This window comes from Ambystoma mexicanum (genome assembly GCF_040938575.1).
Source record: "Ambystoma mexicanum isolate Mex_15411 chromosome 12 unlocalized genomic scaffold, UKY_AmexF1_1 Mex_chr12_unloc.1, whole genome shotgun sequence".
Classification (NCBI taxonomy): Eukaryota; Metazoa; Chordata; class Amphibia; order Caudata; family Ambystomatidae; genus Ambystoma; species Ambystoma mexicanum.
This window is the reverse complement of record NW_027182322.1, coordinates 13250668-13270278: the sequence shown is the minus strand read 5'-3', so window position 1 is coordinate 13270278 and position 19611 is coordinate 13250668. Positions and strand designations below refer to the sequence as shown.

General features: G+C 36.3%; 16 non-coding genes across 16 annotated transcripts; all 16 read right to left on the bottom strand.

Annotated features, from left to right (window-relative positions):
• Nucleotides 1–409: 409 nt before the first annotated feature.
• Nucleotides 410–499, bottom strand: TRNAR-UCU (transfer RNA arginine (anticodon UCU)). The gene is given in 2 exon segments: nt 410–445; nt 463–499. It is a non-coding gene; the product is annotated as a tRNA-Arg (tRNA).
• A 676-nt stretch (nt 500–1175) lies between these two features.
• Nucleotides 1176–1265, bottom strand: TRNAR-UCU (transfer RNA arginine (anticodon UCU)). Its single transcript is given in 2 exon segments — nt 1176–1211; nt 1229–1265. It is a non-coding gene; the product is annotated as a tRNA-Arg (tRNA).
• Nucleotides 1266–2707: 1442 nt separating this feature from the next.
• Nucleotides 2708–2797, bottom strand: TRNAR-UCU (transfer RNA arginine (anticodon UCU)). The gene is given in 2 exon segments: nt 2708–2743; nt 2761–2797. It is a non-coding gene; the product is annotated as a tRNA-Arg (tRNA).
• A 1442-nt stretch (nt 2798–4239) lies between these two features.
• On the bottom strand, nt 4240–4329 carry TRNAR-UCU (transfer RNA arginine (anticodon UCU)). The gene is given in 2 exon segments: nt 4240–4275; nt 4293–4329. It is a non-coding gene; the product is annotated as a tRNA-Arg (tRNA).
• A 677-nt stretch (nt 4330–5006) lies between these two features.
• Nucleotides 5007–5096, bottom strand: TRNAR-UCU (transfer RNA arginine (anticodon UCU)). The gene is given in 2 exon segments: nt 5007–5042; nt 5060–5096. It is a non-coding gene; the product is annotated as a tRNA-Arg (tRNA).
• A 1443-nt stretch (nt 5097–6539) lies between these two features.
• On the bottom strand, nt 6540–6629 carry TRNAR-UCU (transfer RNA arginine (anticodon UCU)). Its single transcript is given in 2 exon segments — nt 6540–6575; nt 6593–6629. It is a non-coding gene; the product is annotated as a tRNA-Arg (tRNA).
• A 676-nt stretch (nt 6630–7305) lies between these two features.
• Nucleotides 7306–7395, bottom strand: TRNAR-UCU (transfer RNA arginine (anticodon UCU)). The gene is given in 2 exon segments: nt 7306–7341; nt 7359–7395. It is a non-coding gene; the product is annotated as a tRNA-Arg (tRNA).
• A 2209-nt stretch (nt 7396–9604) lies between these two features.
• Nucleotides 9605–9694, bottom strand: TRNAR-UCU (transfer RNA arginine (anticodon UCU)). Its single transcript is given in 2 exon segments — nt 9605–9640; nt 9658–9694. It is a non-coding gene; the product is annotated as a tRNA-Arg (tRNA).
• Nucleotides 9695–11136: 1442 nt separating this feature from the next.
• On the bottom strand, nt 11137–11226 carry TRNAR-UCU (transfer RNA arginine (anticodon UCU)). Its single transcript is given in 2 exon segments — nt 11137–11172; nt 11190–11226. It is a non-coding gene; the product is annotated as a tRNA-Arg (tRNA).
• Nucleotides 11227–11903: 677 nt separating this feature from the next.
• Nucleotides 11904–11993, bottom strand: TRNAR-UCU (transfer RNA arginine (anticodon UCU)). The gene is given in 2 exon segments: nt 11904–11939; nt 11957–11993. It is a non-coding gene; the product is annotated as a tRNA-Arg (tRNA).
• A 677-nt stretch (nt 11994–12670) lies between these two features.
• TRNAR-UCU (transfer RNA arginine (anticodon UCU)) lies at nt 12671–12760 on the bottom strand. Its single transcript is given in 2 exon segments — nt 12671–12706; nt 12724–12760. It is a non-coding gene; the product is annotated as a tRNA-Arg (tRNA).
• A 676-nt stretch (nt 12761–13436) lies between these two features.
• Nucleotides 13437–13526, bottom strand: TRNAR-UCU (transfer RNA arginine (anticodon UCU)). The gene is given in 2 exon segments: nt 13437–13472; nt 13490–13526. It is a non-coding gene; the product is annotated as a tRNA-Arg (tRNA).
• A 676-nt stretch (nt 13527–14202) lies between these two features.
• TRNAR-UCU (transfer RNA arginine (anticodon UCU)) lies at nt 14203–14292 on the bottom strand. Its single transcript is given in 2 exon segments — nt 14203–14238; nt 14256–14292. It is a non-coding gene; the product is annotated as a tRNA-Arg (tRNA).
• A 2209-nt stretch (nt 14293–16501) lies between these two features.
• On the bottom strand, nt 16502–16591 carry TRNAR-UCU (transfer RNA arginine (anticodon UCU)). Its single transcript is given in 2 exon segments — nt 16502–16537; nt 16555–16591. It is a non-coding gene; the product is annotated as a tRNA-Arg (tRNA).
• A 1444-nt stretch (nt 16592–18035) lies between these two features.
• On the bottom strand, nt 18036–18125 carry TRNAR-UCU (transfer RNA arginine (anticodon UCU)). The gene is given in 2 exon segments: nt 18036–18071; nt 18089–18125. It is a non-coding gene; the product is annotated as a tRNA-Arg (tRNA).
• Nucleotides 18126–18802: 677 nt separating this feature from the next.
• TRNAR-UCU (transfer RNA arginine (anticodon UCU)) lies at nt 18803–18892 on the bottom strand. Its single transcript is given in 2 exon segments — nt 18803–18838; nt 18856–18892. It is a non-coding gene; the product is annotated as a tRNA-Arg (tRNA).
• Nucleotides 18893–19611: the final 719 nt, after the last annotated feature.

Below are 19611 nucleotides of genomic sequence, written 5' to 3'. Positions count from 1 at the left end.
AGAACTGGATAAAAAGTGCAGACATACAATTGGTTAACAATACAAAAACACAAAGAGAATATACCATAAATAGCTTTGAAAGAAGATTTTACTTGATATGTCGCTAGAAACAAATGTCTGAGTGTAGGGTGTCGTGTTTTTGGTCTATCTCATTTACAGCTATTATAAAGACAATGTTTCTGAAGGAAGGATACATTAGGAAAGTGCAAAGTTTCTGGCAGTGAAGTTGTATTGCTTATGAGCAATATGTTCCTGTTGCAATGGAAGGCAGACTGCTTTTGATTCAGTTGCATGCTGTATTAGATACATAGGTTCAACTTGGGTCAAATACTAAGATTAAAGCATCGGCCAAAAATAAACATTCCTCACATGCATAATGTTCCTTGTTTGAATAAGAAAGTAAAAAATGCGACTCTGGTGGGATTCGAACCCACAACCTTTGAATGACTTTGCCAATTCACTTAGAAGTCCAACGCGCTATTCATTGCGCCACAGAGCCAGATGACAATCAACTTGCGTACATCAGGGGATGATCGAGGTTTTGTCGATCCAGTGTTTACTTCACATCATATTATCAGGCCTTCTGGGATACAAGAAAGAATAATTGTTTTCTGAAACATAAAATGTCTGTAGAAGAATCACACTTCTGGGTGAAACCTTGAACTACACCTTTGTTCCTTTAGGGATAAATTCGGAGAATAGGGTATTACTGTATTTTCTTGCAAACTGAATACGTTTGGACAACAATTCCATACCTTAATAAAAAAGAACTGGATAAAAAGTGCAGCCATACAATTGGTTAACAATACAAAAACACAAAGAGAATATACCATAAATAGTTTTGAAAGAATATTTTACTTTATATGTCGCTAGAAACAAATGTCTGAGTGTAGGGTGTCGTGTTTTTGGTCTATCTCATTTACAGCTATTATAAAGACAATGTTTCTGAAGGAAGGATACATTAGGAAAGTGCAAAGTTTCTGGCAGTGATGTTGTATTGCTTATGAGCAATATGTTCCTGTTGCAATGGAAGGCAGACTGCTTTTGATTCAGTTGCATGCTGTATTAGATACATAGGTTCAACTTGGGTCAAATACTAAGATTAAAGCATCGGCCAAAAATAAACATTCCTCACATGCATAATGTTCCTTGTTTGAATAAGAAAGTAAAAAATGCAACTCTGGTGGGATTCGAACCCACAACCTTTGAATGACTTTGCCAATTCACTTAGAAGTCCAACGCGCTGTCCATTGCGCCACAGAGCCAGATGAAAATCAACTTGCGTACATTAAGGGATGATCGAAGTTTTGTCAATCCAGTGTTTACTTCACATCATATTATCAAGCCTTCTGGGATACAAGAAAGAATAATTGTTTTCTGAAACATAAAATGTCTGTAGAAGAATCACACTTCTGGGTGAAACCTTGAACTACACCTTTGTTCCTTTAGGGATAAATTCGGAGAATAGGGTATTACTGTATTTTCTTGCAAACTGAATACGTTTGGACAACAATTCCATACCTTAATAAAAAAGAACTGGATAAAAAGTGCAGCCATACAATTGGTTAACAATACAAAAACACAAAGAGAATATACCATAAATAGCTTTGAAAGAAGATTTTACTTTATATGTCGCTAGAAACAAATGTCTGAGTGTAGGGTGTCGTGTTTTTGGTCTATCTCATTTACAGCTATTATAAAGACAATGTTTCTGAAGGAAGGATACATTAGGAAAGTGCAAAGTTTCTGGCAGTGAAGTTGTATTGCTTATGAGCAATATGTTCCTGTTGCAATGGAAGGCAGACTGCTTTTGATTCAGTTGCATGCTGTATTAGATACATAGGTTCAACTTGGGTCAAATACTAAGATTAAAGCATCGGCCAAAAATAAACATTCCTCACATGCATAATGTTCCTTGTTTGAATAAGAAAGTAAAAAATGCGACTCTGGTGGGATTCAAACCCACAACCTTTGAATGACTTTGCCAATTCACTTAGAAGTCCAACGCGCTATTCATTGCGCCACAGAGCCAGATGACAATCAACTTGCGTACATCAGGGGATGATCGAGGTTTTGTCGATCCAGTGTTTACTTCACATCATATTATCAAGCCTTCTGGGATACAAGAAAGAATAATTGTTTTCTGAAACATAAAATGTCTGTAGAAGAATCACACTTCTGGGTGAAACCTTGAACTACACCTTTGTTCCTTTAGGGATAAATTCGGAGAATAGGGTATTACTGTATTTTCTTGCAAACTGAATACGTTTGGACAACAATTCCATACCTTAATAAAAAAGAACTGGATAAAAAGTGCAGCCATACAATTGGTTAACAATACAAAAACACAAAGAGAATATACCATAAATAGTTTTGAAAGAATATTTTACTTTATATGTCGCTAGAAACAAATGTCTGAGTGTAGGGTGTCGTGTTTTTGGTCTATCTCATTTACAGCTATTATAAAGACAATGTTTCTGAAGGAAGGATACATTAGGAAAGTGCAAGGTTTCTGGGAGTGATGTTGTATTGCTTATGAGCAATATGTTCCTGTTGCAATGGAAGGCAGACTGCTTTTGATTCAGTTGCATGCTGTATTAGATACATAGGTTCAACTTGGGTCAAATACTAAGATTAAAGCATCGGCCAAAAATAAACATTCCTCACATGCATAATGTTCCTTGTTTGAATAAGAAAGTAAAAAATGCGACTCTGGTGGGATTCGAACCCACAACCTTTGAATGACTTTGCCAATTCACTTAGAAGTCCAACGCGCTATCCATTGCGCCACAGAGCCAGATGCACATCAACTTGCGTACATTAAGGGATGATCGAAGTTTTGTCAATCCGGTGTTTACTTCACATCATATTATCAAGCCTTCTGGGATACAAGAAAGAATAATTGTTTTCGGAAACATAAAATGTCTGTAGAAGAATCACACTTCTGGGTGAAACCTTGAACTACACCTTTGTTCCTTTAGGGATAAATTCGGAAAATAGGGTATTACAGTATTTTCTTGCCAAGTGAATTGGTTTGGACAACAATTCCATACCTTAATAAAAAGGAACTGGATAAAAAGTGCAGACATACAATTGGTTAACAATACAAAAACACAAAGAGAATATACCATAAATAGCTTTGAAAGAAGATTTTACTTTATATGTCGCTAGAAACAAATGTCTGAGTGTAGGGTGTCGTGTTTTTGGTCTATCTCATTTACAGCTATTATAAAGACAATGTTTCTGAAGGAAGGATACATTAGGAAAGTGCAAAGTTTTTGGCAGTGATGTTGTATTCCTTATGAGCAATATGTTCCTGTTGCAATGGAAGGCAGACTGCTTTTGATTCAGTTGCATGCTGTATTAGATACATAGGTTCAACTTGGGTCAAATACTAAGATTAAAGCATCGGCCAAAAATAAACATTCCTCACATGCATAATGTTCCTTGTTTGAATAAGAAAGTAAAAAATATGACTCTGGTGGGATTCAAACCCACAACCTTTGAATGACTTTGCCAATTCACTTAGAAGTCCAACGCGCTATTCATTGCGCCACAGAGCCAGATGACAATCAGCTTGCGTACATCAGGGGATGATCGAGGTTTTGTCGATCCAGTGTTTACTTCACATCATATTATCAAGCCTTCTGGGATACAAGAAAGAATAATTGTTTTCTGAAACATAAAATGTCTGTAGAAGAATCACACTTCTGGGTGAAACCTTGAACTACACCTTTGTTCCTTTAGGGATAAATTCGGAGAATAGGGTATTACTGTATTTTCTTGCAAACTGAATACGTTTGGACAACAATTCCATACCTTAATAAAAAAGAACTGGATAAAAAGTGCAGCCATACAATTGGTTAACAATACAAAAACACAAAGAGAATATACCATAAATAGTTTTGAAAGAATATTTTACTTTATATGTCGCTAGAAACAAATGTCTGAGTGTAGGGTGTCGTGTTTTTGGTCTATCTCATTTACAGCTATTATAAAGACAATGTTTCTGAAGGAAGGATACATTAGGAAAGTGCAAGGTTTCTGGGAGTGATGTTGTATTGCTTATGAGCAATATGTTCCTGTTGCAATGGAAGGCAGACTGCTTTTGATTCAGTTGCATGCTGTATTAGATACATAGGTTCAACTTGGGTCAAATACTAAGATTAAAGCATCGGCCAAAAATAAACATTCCTCACATGCATAATGTTCCTTGTTTGAATAAGAAAGTAAAAAATGCAACTCTGGTGGGATTCGAACCCACAACCTTTGAATGACTTTGCCAATTCACTTAGAAGTCCAATGCGCTATCCATTGCGCCACAGAGCCAGATGACAATCAACTTGCGTACATCAGGGGATGATCGAGGTTTTGTCAATCCAGTGTTTACTTCACATCATATTATCAAGCCTTCTGGGATACATGAAAGAATGATTGTTTTCTGAAACATAAAATGTCTGTAGCAAGAATCACACTTCTGTGTGAAACCTTGAACTGCACCTTTGTTCGCTTGGGGAGAACTTCAGAGAATAGGGTATTACAGTATTTTCTTGCCAAGTGAATAGGTTTGGACAACAATTCCATACCTTAATAAAAAAGAACTGGATAAAAAGTGCAGACATACAATTGGTTAACAATACAAAAACACAAAGAGAATATACCATAAATAGCTTTGAAAGAAGATTTTACTTTATATGTCGCTAGAAACAAATGTCTGAGTGTAGGGTGTCGTGTTTTTGGTCTATCTCATTTACAGCTATTATAAAGACAATGTTTCTGAAGGAAGGATACATTAGGAAAGTGCAAAGATTCTGGCAGTGAAGTTGTATTGCTTATGAGCAATATGTTCCTGTTGCAATGGAAGGCAGACTGCTTTTGATTCAGTTGCATGCTGTATTAGATACATAGGTTCAACTTGGGTCAAATACTAAGATTAAAGCATCGGCCAAAAATAAACATTCCTCACATGCATAATGTTCCTTGTTTGAATAAGAAAGTAAAAAATGCGACTCTGGTGGGATTCGAACCCACAACCTTTGAATGACTTTGCCAATTCACTTAGAAGTCCAATGCGCTATCCATTGCGCCACAGAGCCAGATGAAAATCAACTTGCGTACATTAAGGGATGATCGAAGTTTTGTCAATCCGGTGTTTACTTCACATCACATTATCAAGCCTTCTGGGACACATCAAAGAATGATTGTTTTCTGAAACATAAAATGTCTGTAGCAAGAATCACACTTCTGTGTGAAACCTTGAACTGCACCTTTGTTCGCTTGGGGAGAAATTCAGAGAATAGGGTATTACAGTATTTTCTTGCCAAGTGAATAGGTTTGGACAACAATTCCATACCTTAATAAAAAAGAACTGGATACAAAGTGCAGACATACAATTGGTTAACAATACAAAAACACAAAGAGAATATACCATAAATAGCTTTGAAAGAAGATTTTACTTTATATGTCGCTAGAAACAAATGTCTGAGTGTAGGGTGTCGTGTTTTTGGTCTATCTCATTTACAGCTATTATAAAGACAATGTTTCTGAAGGAAAGATACATTAGGAAAGTGCAAAGTTTCTGGCAGTGATGTTGTATTGCTTATGAGCAATATGTTCCTGTTGCAATGGAAGGCAGACTGCTTTTGATTCAGTTGCATGCTGTATTAGATACATAGGTTCAACTTGGGTCAAATACTAAGATTAAAGCATCGGCCAAAAATAAACATTCCTCACATGCATAATGTTCCTTGTTTGAATAAGAAAGTAAAAAATGTGACTCTGGTGGGATTCAAACCCACAACCTTTGAATGACTTTGCCAATTCACTTAGAAGTCCAACGCGCTATTCATTGCGCCACAGAGCCAGATGACAATCAACTTGCGTACATCAGGGGATGATCGAGGTTTTGTCGATCCAGTGTTTACTTCACATCATATTATCAAGCCTTCTGGGATACAAGAAAGAATAATTGTTTTCTGAAACATAAAATGTCTGTAGAAGAATCACACTTCTGGGTGAAACCTTGAACTACACCTTTGTTCCTTTAGGGATAAATTCGGAGAATAGGGTATTACTGTATTTTCTTGCAAACTGAATACGTTTGGACAACAATTCCATACCTTAATAAAAAAGAACTGGATAAAAAGTGCAGCCATACAATTGGTTAACAATACAAAAACACAAAGAGAATATACCATAAATAGTTTTGAAAGAATATTTTACTTTATATGTCGCTAGAAACAAATGTCTGAGTGTAGGGTGTCGTGTTTTTGGTCTATCTCATTTACAGCTATTATAAAGACAATGTTTCTGAAGGAAGGATACATTAGGAAAGTGCAAAGTTTCTGGCAGTGATGTTGTATTGCTTATGAGCAATATGCTCCTGTTGCAATGGAAGGCAGACTGCTTTTGATTCAGTTGCATGCTGTATTAGATACATAGGTTCAACTTGGGTCAAATACTAAGATTAAAGCATCGGCCAAAAATAAACATTCCTCACATGCATAATGTTCCTTGTTTGAATAAGAAAGTAAAAAATGCGACTCTGGTGGGATTCGAACCCACAACCTTTGAATGACTTTGCCAATTCACTTAGAAGTCCAACGCGCTATTCATTGCGCCACAGAGCCAGATGACAATCAACTTGCGTACATCAGGGGATGATCGAGGTTTTGTCGATCCAGTGTTTACTTCACATCATATTATCAGGCCTTCTGGGATACAAGAAAGAATAATTGTTTTCTGAAACATAAAATGTCTGTAGAAGAATCACACTTCTGGGTGAAACCTTGAACTACACCTTTGTTCCTTTAGGGATAAATTCGGAGAATAGGGTATTACTGTATTTTCTTGCAAACTGAATACGTTTGGACAACAATTCCATACCTTAATAAAAAAGAACTGGATAAAAAGTGCAGCCATACAATTGGTTAACAATACAAAAACACAAAGAGAATATACCATAAATAGTTTTGAAAGAATATTTTACTTTATATGTCGCTAGAAACAAATGTCTGAGTGTAGGGTGTCGTGTTTTTGGTCTATCTCATTTACAGCTATTATAAAGACAATGTTTCTGAAGGAAGGATACATTAGGAAAGTGCAAAGTTTCTGGCAGTGATGTTGTATTGCTTATGAGCAATATGTTCCTGTTGCAATGGAAGGCAGACTGCTTTTGATTCAGTTGCATGCTGTATTAGATACATAGGTTCAACTTGGGTCAAATACTAAGATTAAAGCATCTGCCAAAAATAAACATTCCTCACATGCATAATGTTCCTTGTTTGAATAAGAAAGTAAAAAATGCAACTCTGGTGGGATTCGAACCCACAACCTTTGAATGACTTTGCCAATTCACTTAGAAGTCCAACGCGCTGTCCATTGCGCCACAGAGCCAGATGAAAATCAACTTGCGTACATTAAGGGATGATCGAAGTTTTGTCAATCCAGTGTTTACTTCACATCATATTATCAAGCCTTCTGGGATACAAGAAAGAATAATTGTTTTCTGAAACATAAAATGTCTGTAGAAGAATCACACTTCTGGGTGAAACCTTGAACTACACCTTTGTTCCTTTAGGGATAAATTCGGAGAATAGGGTATTACTGTATTTTCTTGCAAACTGAATACGTTTGGACAACAATTCCATACCTTAATAAAAAAGAACTGGATAAAAAGTGCAGCCATACAATTGGTTAACAATACAAAAACACAAAGAGAATATACCATAAATAGCTTTGAAAGAAGATTTTACTTTATATGTCGCTAGAAACAAATGTCTGAGTGTAGGGTGTCGTGTTTTTGGTCTATCTCATTTACAGCTATTATAAAGACAATGTTTCTGAAGGAAGGATACATTAGGAAAGTGCAAAGTTTCTGGCAGTGAAGTTGTATTGCTTATGAGCAATATGTTCCTGTTGCAATGGAAGGCAGACTGCTTTTGATTCAGTTGCATGCTGTATTAGATACATAGGTTCAACTTGGGTCAAATACTAAGATTAAAGCATCGGCCAAAAATAAACATTCCTCACATGCATAATGTTCCTTGTTTGAATAAGAAAGTAAAAAATGCGACTCTGGTGGGATTCAAACCCACAACCTTTGAATGACTTTGCCAATTCACTTAGAAGTCCAACGCGCTATTCATTGCGCCACAGAGCCAGATGACAATTAACTTGCGTACATCAGGGGATGATCGAGGTTTTGTCGATCCAGTGTTTACTTCACATCATATTATCAAGCCTTCTGGGATACAAGAAAGAATAATTGTTTTCTGAAACATAAAATGTCTGTAGAAGAATCACACTTCTGGGTGAAACCTTGAACTACACCTTTGTTCCTTTAGGGATAAATTCGGAGAATAGGGTATTACTGTATTTTCTTGCAAACTGAATACGTTTGGACAACAATTCCATACCTTAATAAAAAAGAACTGGATAAAAAGTGCAGCCATACAATTGGTTAACAATACAAAAACACAAAGAGAATATACCATAAATAGTTTTGAAAGAATATTTTACTTTATATGTCGCTAGAAACAAATGTCTGAGTGTAGGGTGTCGTGTTTTTGGTCTATCTCATTTACAGCTATTATAAAGACAATGTTTCTGAAGGAAGGATACATTAGGAAAGTGCAAGGTTTCTGGGAGTGATGTTGTATTGCTTATGAGCAATATGTTCCTGTTGCAATGGAAGGCAGACTGCTTTTGATTCAGTTGCATGCTGTATTAGATACATAGGTTCAACTTGGGTCAAATACTAAGATTAAAGCATCGGCCAAAAATAAACATTCCTCACATGCATAATGTTCCTTGTTTGAATAAGAAAGTAAAAAATGCGACTCTGGTGGGATTCGAACCCACAACCTTTGAATGACTTTGCCAATTCACTTAGAAGTCCAATGCCCTATCCATTGCGCCACAGAGCCAGATGAAAATCAACTTGCGTACATTAAGGGATGATCGAAGTTTTGTCAATCCGGTGTTTACTTCACATCACATTATCAAGCCTTCTGGGACACATCAAAGAATGATTGTTTTCTGAAACATAAAATGTCTGTAGCAAGAATCACACTTCTGTGTGAAACCTTGAACTGCACCTTTGTTCGCTTGGGGAGAAATTCAGAGAATAGGGTATTACAGTATTTTCTTGCCAAGTGAATAGGTTTGGACAACAATTCCATACCTTAATAAAAAAGAACTGGATAAAAAGTGCAGCCATACAATTGGTTAACAATACAAAAACACAAAGAGAATATACCATAAATAGCTTTGAAAGAAGATTTTACTTTATATGTCGCTAGAAACAAATGTCTGAGTGTAGGGTGTCGTGTTTTTGGTCTATCTCATTTACAGCTATTATAAAGACAATGTTTCTGAAGGAAAGATACATTAGGAAAGTGCAAAGTTTCTGGCAGTGATGTTGTATTGCTTATGAGCAATATGTTCCTGTTGCAATGGAAGGCAGACTGCTTTTGATTCAGTTGCATGCTGTATTAGATACATAGGTTCAACTTGGGTCAAATACTAAGATTAAAGCATCGGCCAAAAATAAACATTCCTCACATGCATAATGTTCCTTGTTTGAATAAGAAAGTAAAAAATGCGACTCTGGTGGGATTCGAACCCACAACCTTTGAATGACTTTGCCAATTCACTTAGAAGTCCAACGCGCTATCCATTGCGCCACAGAGCCAGATGCACATCAACTTGCGTACATTAAGGGATGATCGAAGTTTTGTCAATCCGGTGTTTACTTCACATCATATTATCAAGCCTTCTGGGATACAAGAAAGAATAATTGTTTTCGGAAACATAAAATGTCTGTAGAAGAATCACACTTCTGGGTGAAACCTTGAACTACACCTTTGTTCCTTTAGGGATAAATTCGGAAAATAGGGTATTACAGTATTTTCTTGCCAAGTGAATTGGTTTGGACAACAATTCCATACCTTAATAAAAAGGAACTGGATAAAAAGTGCAGACATACAATTGGTTAACAATACAAAAACACAAAGAGAATATACCATAAATAGCTTTGAAAGAAGATTTTACTTTATATGTCGCTAGAAACAAATGTCTGAGTGTAGGGTGTCGTGTTTTTGGTCTATCTCATTTACAGCTATTATAAAGACAATGTTTCTGAAGGAAGGATACATTAGGAAAGTGCAAAGTTTTTGGCAGTGATGTTGTATTCCTTATGAGCAATATGTTCCTGTTGCAATGGAAGGCAGACTGCTTTTGATTCAGTTGCATGCTGTATTAGATACATAGGTTCAACTTGGGTCAAATACTAAGATTAAAGCATCGGCCAAAAATAAACATTCCTCACATGCATAATGTTCCTTGTTTGAATAAGAAAGTAAAAAATATGACTCTGGTGGGATTCAAACCCACAACCTTTGAATGACTTTGCCAATTCACTTAGAAGTCCAACGCGCTATTCATTGCGCCACAGAGCCAGATGACAATCAACTTGCGTACATCAGGGGATGATCGAGGTTTTGTCGATCCAGTGTTTACTTCACATCATATTATCAAGCCTTCTGGGATACAAGAAAGAATAATTGTTTTCTGAAACATAAAATGTCTGTAGAAGAATCACACTTCTGGGTGAAACCTTGAACTACACCTTTGTTCCTTTAGGGATAAATTCGGAGAATAGGGTATTACTGTATTTTCTTGCAAACTGAATACGTTTGGACAACAATTCCATACCTTAATAAAAAAGAACTGGATAAAAAGTGCAGCCATACAATTGGTTAACAATACAAAAACACAAAGAGAATATACCATAAATAGTTTTGAAAGAATATTTTACTTTATATGTCGCTAGAAACAAATGTCTGAGTGTAGGGTGTCGTGTTTTTGGTCTATCTCATTTACAGCTATTATAAAGACAATGTTTCTGAAGGAAGGATACATTAGGAAAGTGCAAGGTTTCTGGGAGTGATGTTGTATTGCTTATGAGCAATATGTTCCTGTTGCAATGGAAGGCAGACTGCTTTTGATTCAGTTGCATGCTGTATTAGATACATAGGTTCAACTTGGGTCAAATACTAAGATTAAAGCATCGGCCAAAAATAAACATTCCTCACATGCATAATGTTCCTTGTTTGAATAAGAAAGTAAAAAATGCAACTCTGGTGGGATTCGAACCCACAACCTTTGAATGACTTTGCCAATTCACTTAGAAGTCCAATGCGCTATCCATTGCGCCACAGAGCCAGATGACAATCAACTTGCGTACATCAGGGGATGATCGAGGTTTTGTCAATCCAGTGTTTACTTCACATCATATTATCAAGCCTTCTGGGATACATGAAAGAATGATTGTTTTCTGAAACATAAAATGTCTGTAGCAAGAATCACACTTCTGTGTGAAACCTTGAACTGCACCTTTGTTCGCTTGGGGAGAACTTCAGAGAATAGGGTATTACAGTATTTTCTTGCCAAGTGAATAGGTTTGGACAACAATTCCATACCTTAATAAAAAAGAACTGGATAAAAAGTGCAGACATACAATTGGTTAACAATACAAAAACACAAAGAGAATATACCATAAATAGCTTTGAAAGAAGATTTTACTTTATATGTCGCTAGAAACAAATGTCTGAGTGTAGGGTGTCGTGTTTTTGGTCTATCTCATTTACAGCTATTATAAAGACAATGTTTCTGAAGGAAGGATACATTAGGAAAGTGCAAAGATTCTGGCAGTGAAGTTGTATTGCTTATGAGCAATATGTTCCTGTTGCAATGGAAGGCAGACTGCTTTTGATTCAGTTGCATGCTGTATTAGATACATAGGTTCAACTTGGGTCAAATACTAAGATTAAAGCATCGGCCAAAAATAAACATTCCTCACATGCATAATGTTCCTTGTTTGAATAAGAAAGTAAAAAATGCGACTCTGGTGGGATTCGAACCCACAACCTTTGAATGACTTTGCCAATTCACTTAGAAGTCCAATGCGCTATCCATTGCGCCACAGAGCCAGATGAAAATCAACTTGCGTACATTAAGGGATGATCGAAGTTTTGTCAATCCGGTGTTTACTTCACATCACATTATCAAGCCTTCTGGGACACATCAAAGAATGATTGTTTTCTGAAACATAAAATGTCTGTAGCAAGAATCACACTTCTGTGTGAAACCTTGAACTGCACCTTTGTTCGCTTGGGGAGAAATTCAGAGAATAGGGTATTACAGTATTTTCTTGCCAAGTGAATAGGTTTGGACAACAATTCCATACCTTAATAAAAAAGAACTGGATACAAAGTGCAGACATACAATTGGTTAACAATACAAAAACACAAAGAGAATATACCATAAATAGCTTTGAAAGAAGATTTTACTTTATATGTCGCTAGAAACAAATGTCTGAGTGTAGGGTGTCGTGTTTTTGGTCTATCTCATTTACAGCTATTATAAAGACAATGTTTCTGAAGGAAAGATACATTAGGAAAGTGCAAAGTTTCTGGCAGTGATGTTGTATTGCTTATGAGCAATATGTTCCTGTTGCAATGGAAGGCAGACTGCTTTTGATTCAGTTGCATGCTGTATTAGATACATAGGTTCAACTTGGGTCAAATACTAAGATTAAAGCATCGGCCAAAAATAAACATTCCTCACATGCATAATGTTCCTTGTTTGAATAAGAAAGTAAAAAATGCAACTCTGGTGGGATTCGAACCCACAACCTTTGAATGACTTTGCCAATTCACTTAGAAGTCCAACGCGCTATCCATTGCGCCACAGAGCCAGATGCACAGCAACTTGCGTACATTAAGGGATGATCGAAGTTTTGTCAATCCGGTGTTTACTTCACATCATATTATCAAGCCTTCTGGGATACAAGAAAGAATAATTGTTTTCGGAAACATAAAATGTCTGTAGAAGAATCACACTTCTGGGTGAAACCTTGAACTACACCTTTGTTCCTTTAGGGATAAATTCGGAGAATAGGGTATTACAGTATTTTCTTGCCAAGTGAATTGGTTTGGACAACAATTCCATACCTTAATAAAAAAGAACTGGATAAAAAGTGCAGACATACAATTGGTTAACAATACAAAAACACAAAGAGAATATACCATAAATAGCTTTGAAAGAAGATTTTACTTGATATGTCGCTAGAAACAAATGTCTGAGTGTAGGGTGTCGTGTTTTTGGTCTATCTCATTTACAGCTATTATAAAGACAATGTTTCTGAAGGAAGGATACATTAGGAAAGTGCAAAGTTTCTGGCAGTGAAGTTGTATTGCTTATGAGCAATATGTTCCTGTTGCAATGGAAGGCAGACTGCTTTTGATTCAGTTGCATGCTGTATTAGATACATAGGTTCAACTTGGGTCAAATACTAAGATTAAAGCATCGGCCAAAAATAAACATTCCTCACATGCATAATGTTCCTTGTTTGAATAAGAAAGTAAAAAATGCGACTCTGGTGGGATTCGAACCCACAACCTTTGAATGACTTTGCCAATTCACTTAGAAGTCCAACGCGCTATTCATTGCGCCACAGAGCCAGATGACAATCAACTTGCGTACATCAGGGGATGATCGAGGTTTTGTCGATCCAGTGTTTACTTCACATCATATTATCAGGCCTTCTGGGATACAAGAAAGAATAATTGTTTTCTGAAACATAAAATGTCTGTAGAAGAATCACACTTCTGGGTGAAACCTTGAACTACACCTTTGTTCCTTTAGGGATAAATTCGGAGAATAGGGTATTACTGTATTTTCTTGCAAACTGAATACGTTTGGACAACAATTCCATACCTTAATAAAAAAGAACTGGATAAAAAGTGCAGCCATACAATTGGTTAACAATACAAAAACACAAAGAGAATATACCATAAATAGTTTTGAAAGAATATTTTACTTTATATGTCGCTAGAAACAAATGTCTGAGTGTAGGGTGTCGTGTTTTTGGTCTATCTCATTTACAGCTATTATAAAGACAATGTTTCTGAAGGAAGGATACATTAGGAAAGTGCAAAGTTTCTGGCAGTGATGTTGTATTGCTTATGAGCAATATGTTCCTGTTGCAATGGAAGGCAGACTGCTTTTGATTCAGTTGCATGCTGTATTAGATACATAGGTTCAACTTGGGTCAAATACTAAGATTAAAGCATCGGCCAAAAATAAACATTCCTCACATGCATAATGTTCCTTGTTTGAATAAGAAAGTAAAAAATGCAACTCTGGTGGGATTCGAACCCACAACCTTTGAATGACTTTGCCAATTCACTTAGAAGTCCAACGCGCTGTCCATTGCGCCACAGAGCCAGATGAAAATCAACTTGCGTACATTAAGGGATGATCGAAGTTTTGTCAATCCAGTGTTTACTTCACATCATATTATCAAGCCTTCTGGGATACAAGAAAGAATAATTGTTTTCTGAAACATAAAATGTCTGTAGAAGAATCACACTTCTGGGTGAAACCTTGAACTACACCTTTGTTCCTTTAGGGATAAATTCGGAGAATAGGGTATTACTGTATTTTCTTGCAAACTGAATACGTTTGGACAACAATTCCATACCTTAATAAAAAAGAACTGGATAAAAAGTGCAGCCATACAATTGGTTAACAATACAAAAACACAAAGAGAATATACCATAAATAGCTTTGAAAGAAGATTTTACTTTATATGTCGCTAGAAACAAATGTCTGAGTGTAGGGTGTCGTGTTTTTGGTCTATCTCATTTACAGCTATTATAAAGACAATGTTTCTGAAGGAAGGATACATTAGGAAAGTGCAAAGTTTCTGGCAGTGAAGTTGTATTGCTTATGAGCAATATGTTCCTGTTGCAATGGAAGGCAGACTGCTTTTGATTCAGTTGCATGCTGTATTAGATACATAGGTTCAACTTGGGTCAAATACTAAGATTAAAGCATCGGCCAAAAATAAACATTCCTCACATGCATAATGTTCCTTGTTTGAATAAGAAAGTAAAAAATGCGACTCTGGTGGGATTCAAACCCACAACCTTTGAATGACTTTGCCAATTCACTTAGAAGTCCAACGCGCTATTCATTGCGCCACAGAGCCAGATGACAATCAACTTGCGTACATCAGGGGATGATCGAGGTTTTGTCGATCCAGTGTTTACTTCACATCATATTATCAAGCCTTCTGGGATACAAGAAAGAATAATTGTTTTCTGAAACATAAAATGTCTGTAGAAGAATCACACTTCTGGGTGAAACCTTGAACTACACCTTTGTTCCTTTAGGGATAAATTCGGAGAATAGGGTATTACTGTATTTTCTTGCAAACTGAATACGTTTGGACAACAATTCCATACCTTAATAAAAAAGAACTGGATAAAAAGTGCAGCCATACAATTGGTTAACAATACAAAAACACAAAGAGAATATACCATAAATAGTTTTGAAAGAATATTTTACTTTATATGTCGCTAGAAACAAATGTCTGAGTGTAGGGTGTCGTGTTTTTGGTCTATCTCATTTACAGCTATTATAAAGACAATGTTTCTGAAGGAAGGATACATTAGGAAAGTGCAAGGTTTCTGGGAGTGATGTTGTATTGCTTATGAGCAATATGTTCCTGTTGCAATGGAAGGCAGACTGCTTTTGATTCAGTTGCATGCTGTATTAGATACATAGGTTCAACTTGGGTCAAATACTAAGATTAAAGCATCGGCCAAAAATAAACATTCCTCACATGCATAATGTTCCTTGTTTGAATAAGAAAGTAAAAAATGCAACTCTGGTGGGATTCGAACCCACAACCTTTGAATGACTTTGCCAATTCACTTAGAAGTCCAATGCACTATCCATTGCGCCACAGAGCCAGATGACAATCAACTTGCGTACATCAGGGGATGATCGAGGTTTTGTCAATCCAGTGTTTACTTCACATCATATTATCAAGCCTTCTGGGATACATGAAAGAATGATTGTTTTCTGAAACATAAAATGTCTGTAGCAAGAATCACACTTCTGTGTGAAACCTTGAACTGCACCTTTGTTCGCTTGGGGAGAACTTCAGAGAATAGGGTATTACAGTATTTTCTTGCCAAGTGAATAGGTTTGGACAACAATTCCATACCTTAATAAAAAAGAACTGGATAAAAAGTGCAGACATACAATTGGTTAACAATACAAAAACACAAAGAGAATATACCATAAATAGCTTTGAAAGAAGATTTTACTTTATATGTCGCTAGAAACAAATGTCTGAGTGTAGGGTGTCGTGTTTTTGGTCTATCTCATTTACAGCTATTATAAAGACAATGTTTCTGAAGGAAGGATACATTAGGAAAGTGCAAAGTTTCTGGCAGTGATGTTGTATTCCTTATGAGCAATATGTTCCTGTTGCAATGGAAGGCAGACTGCTTTTGATTCAGTTGCATGCTGTATTAGATACATAGGTTCAACTTGGGTCAAATACTAAGATTAAAGCATCGGCCAAAAATAAACATTCCTCACATGCATAATGTTCCTTGTTTGAATAAGAAAGTAAAAAATGTGACTCTGGTGGGATTCGAACCCACAACCTTTGAATGACTTTGCCAATTCATTTAGAAGTCCAATGCGCTATCCATTGCGCCACAGAGCCAGATGAAAATCAACTTGCGTACATTAAGGGATGATCGAAGTTTTGTCAATCCGGTGTTTACTTCACATCACATTATCAAGCCTTCTGGGACACATCAAAGAATGATTGTTTTCTGAAACATAAAATGTCTGTAGCAAGAATCACACTTCTGTGTGAAACCTTGAACTGCACCTTTGTTCGCTTGGGGAGAAATTCAGAGAATAGGGTATTACAGTATTTTCTTGCCAAGTGAATAGGTTTGGACAACAATTCCATACCTTAATAAAAAAGAACTGGATAAAAAGTGCAGACATACAATTGGTTAACAATACAAAAACACAAAGAGAATATACCATAAATAGCTTTGAAAGAAGATTTTACTTTATATGTCGCTAGAAACAAATGTCTGAGTGTAGGGTGTCGTGTTTTTGGTCTATCTCATTTACAGCTATTATAAAGACAATGTTTCTGAAGGAAAGATACATTAGGAAAGTGCAAAGTTTCTGGCAGTGATGTTGTATTGCTTATGAGCAATATGTTCCTGTTGCAATGGAAGGCAGACTGCTTTTGATTCAGTTGCATGGTGTATTAGATACATAGGTTCAACTTGGGTCAAATACTAAGATTAAAGCATCGGCCAAAAATAAACATTCCTCACATGCATAATGTTCCTTGTTTGAATAAGAAAGTAAAAAATGTGACTCTGGTGGGATTCGAACCCACAACCTTTGAATGACTTTGCCAATTCACTTAGAAGTCCAACGCGCTATCCATTGCTCTACAGAGCCAGATGACAATCAACTTGCGTACATCAGGGGATGATCGAGGTTTTGTCAATCCAGTGTTTACTTCACATCATATTATCAAGCCTTCTGGGATACATGAAAGAATGATTGTTTTCTGAAACATAAAATGTCTGTAGCAAGAATCACAGTTCAGGGCGAAACCTTGAACTGCACCTTTGTTCGCTTGGGGAGAAATTCAGAGAATAGGGTATTACAGTATTTTCTTGCCAAGTGAATTGGTTTGGACAACAATTCCATACCTTAATAAAAAAGAACTGGATAAAAAGTGCAGACATACAATTGGTTAACAATACAAAAACACAAAGAGAATATACCATAAATAGTTTTGAAAGAATATTTTACTTTATATGTCGCTAGAAACAAATGTCTGAGTGTAGGGTGTTGTGTTTTTGGTCTATCTCATTTACAGCTATTATAAAGACAATGTTTCTGAAGGAAGGATACATTAGGAAAGTGCAAAGTTTCTGGCAGTGATGTTGTATTGCTTATGAGTAATATGTTCCTGTTGCAATGGAAGGCAGACTGCTTTTGATTCAGTTGCATGCTGTATTAGATACATAGGTTCAACTTGGGTCAAATACTAAGATTAAAGCATCGGCCAAAAATAAACATTCCTCACATGCATAATGTTCCTTGTTTGAATAAGAAAGTAAAAAATGCAACTCTGGTGGGATTTGAACCCACAACCTTTGAATGACTTTGCCAATTCACTTAGAAGTCCAACGCGCTATCCATTGCGCCACAGAGCCAGATGACAATCAACTTGCGTACATCAGGGGATGATCGAGGTTTTGTCAATCCAGTGTTTACTTCACATCATATTATCAAGCCTTCTGGGATACATGAAAGAATGATTGTTTTCTGAAACATAAAATGTCTGTAGCAAGAATCACAGTTCAGGGCGAAACCTTGAACTGCACCTTTGTTCGCTTGGGGAGAAATTCAGAGAATAGGGTATTACAGTATTTTCTTGCCAAGTGAATTGGTTTGGACAACAATTCCATACCTTAATAAAAAAGAACTGGATAAAAAGTGCAGACATACAATTGGTTAACAATACAAAAACACAAAGAGAATATACCATAAATAGTTTTGAAAGAATATTTTACTTTATATGTCGCTAGAAACAAATGTCTGAGTGTAGGGTGTTGTGTTTTTGGTCTATCTCATTTACAGCTATTATAAAGACAATGTTTCTGAAGGAAGGATACATTAGGAAAGTGCAAAGTTTCTGGCAGTGATGTTGTATTCCTTATGAGCAATATGTTCCTGTTGCAATGGAAGGCAGACTGCTTTTGATTCAGTTGCATGCTATATTAGATACATAGGTTCAACTTGGGTCAAATACTAAGATTAAAGCATCGGCCAAAAATAAACATTCCTCACATGCATAATGTTCCTTGTTTGAATAAGAAAGTAAAAAATGCGACTCTGGTGGGATTCGAACCCACAACCTTTGAATGACTTTGCCAATTCACTTAGAAGTCCAACGCGCTATCCATTGCGCCACAGAGCCAGATGACAATCAACTTGCGTACATCAGGGGATGATCGAGGTTTTGTCAATCCAGTGTTTACTTCACATCATATTATCAAGCCTTCTGGGATACAAGAAAGAATAATTGTTTTGTGAAACATAAAATGTCTGTAGAAGAATCACACTTCTGGGTGAAACCTTGAACTACACCTTTGTTCCTTTAGGGATAAATTCGGAGAATAGGGTATTACTGTATTTTCTTGCAAACTGAATACGTTTGGACAACAATTCCATACCTTAATAAAAAAGAACTGGATAAAAAGTGCAGCCATACAATTGGTTAACAATACAAAAACACAAAGAGAATATACCATAAATAGCTTTGAAAGAAGATTTTACTTTATATGTCGCTAGAAAAAAATGTCTGAGTGTAGGGTGTCGTGTTTTTGGTCTATCTCATTTACAGCTATTATAAAGACAATGTTTCTGAAGGAAGGATACATTAGGAAAGTGCAAAGTTTTTGGCAGTGATGTTGTATTCCTTATGAGCAATATGTTCCTGTTGCAATGGAAGGCAGACTGCTTTTGATGCAGTTGCATGCTGTATTAGATACATAGGTTCAACTTGGGTCAAATACTAAGATTAAAGCATCGGCCAAAAATAAACATTCCTCACGTGCATAATGTTCCTTGTTTGAATAAGAAAGTAAAAAATGCGACTCTGGTGGGATTCGAATCCACAACCTTTGAATGACTTTG